Below are 1,908 nucleotides of genomic sequence, written 5' to 3'. Positions count from 1 at the left end.
AGGCATTTCTCCCCCTCTTAATGCCCTTGCTGGTGCAGTGTACTTTTTCAAGGTGCTATTAAAAGAAAATCATGTATAGCTTACTATATCTTCTTCTCACACATTTTAAGTCTGAGATTAAAAAAAATGAGGTGAGTATTCTTAACTGAGATTATATTTTGACAATTGGTAGAAGCTGCACATTTTAAGCAAAAATAAAAGTTGTATTGTTTTAAATACAAAAAAAGGAAAATTATGCTCAATTCAACAGATCTAGAAAAAGTAGTTCAAAAATTCAATTTGCTTATGATTTTAAAATAGGTATTCTTAGTAGACTAGCACTAACATTGAACCTCCTTAATCTGGATAGACACATTTGTAAAACTATATGTACATGATAATCATGACACATTAACTGTACTATTAAGCTAATATAAGATTTTAAATGTCTACATTGTCATTTCTCTTTCCTCAGAATATTTCAACACCTAGCCAACTGTGAAAAAAAGAATTAAGATTAGCCAAAAAAAAAGCAAGAAAAACAAACAAAAGACAACAATGTACCTTACCTTTCATTCAATTGCAAACAATTTGGAGCTGTTTATATTTCACATTTTTCCAGTACAGTAGTCATTACTAGTATAATTTTTAGCTAACTCTCTGGTCAAATTTTGTAGAAACACTCTGATGAATAGTAAACATTCTAAGAAAACTGAAGAGCCCTTTCAGCTGAAAACATTCAGCTTTGAAGGGTTAGACAAAGCTTTCAGAAAGGTTTGCTATAGCTCTTATCTGTATTTGCTTCTACAATAAATGAATCTCAGTCATTGTATAGTTTTCTTGATTTGCTGTCATTATGAAGGGTTTATGTAAGGCAAGTATTTGCTCGAGGAATATTATTACTTCAGTTTATAGATAATTGATTCCTAACAACTCTGGTTCATTGAATCAAATCTTCTGTCACAGAGGTTCAAGTTTAGCAGCTTTCAAACATGGTCATTTCTGCTTCCTTGTCTTGAATGAGGGTTTGAAAGTAGTGTTTTAGTCCTCTTTGCTTTGTATTCTTTCCCTTTTTTTTAATTAATCAACTTTTTTTCCTTTTATTTTTAGTTGACACATGATTATTTTTAGTTGACACAGTGATTCCTTTTATTTTTAGTTGTACATAATTGTACATATTTATGGGATACAAAGCCTAATGATTAAATCAGGGTAGTTAGCCTGTCCATCTCCTGGAATATTTATCATTTCTTTGTGTGGGCATTTTTTGCAGGTGGCTGCTTGTTTCAAAACCATTAACCCTTACCTGACTTTATTTTATTATTATGCTATATTTCAAAACCAAATCTAGATTTTGGTCCATTTTTTTAATTAGTCTTTCAGCTGCAATACACAAAATTACAAAGGAAAATGCCATTAGATTTAAAAGATGTTCAAAATTATGTGCCTAGTTCCTGGTACAGTACACCTTGTGATGCTTAATGAGCAGGCAAATTAGGCATCAATCAATCAGTTAAGTAATTTTGAAACCAGTCCTCTATAATACACAAAAGCAATCATCTATTGATATTTCTATATCGGTTTTGGTGGCAATTGGTAAAAACGGAAGCATCGGTAACTAGAAAGCATCTATTTTCCTAATTTTTTTTTCTTAGTTACTCATCTGTTTTGATTATTTTTCCACATTTTGCTTTACCCATCTCCACTGCAATGTTCTTTTCTATTCCTTCCATTCAGCAGGTAGTGGAAACAGAAAGAAATGAAGCTTAGAGTTGGTAATTTGAGACTCTACAGCATCACCCATTAGCCACAATTCATTGAATAAATTGCACACTTTCATAGACTACTTAAGTAAATAAATAAAAGTTTCTTTGGCTTACTTGTAGTGTCTCTACGTTTTATTAGCATTCATGATACATTACATTAAAT

Source organism: Macaca thibetana, chromosome 17 (assembly GCF_024542745.1).
Source record: "Macaca thibetana thibetana isolate TM-01 chromosome 17, ASM2454274v1, whole genome shotgun sequence".
In the NCBI taxonomy this organism is placed as follows: Eukaryota; Metazoa; Chordata; class Mammalia; order Primates; family Cercopithecidae; genus Macaca; species Macaca thibetana.
The sequence above is the reverse complement of the archived record's forward strand: the minus strand, read 5'-3'. Positions refer to the sequence as shown.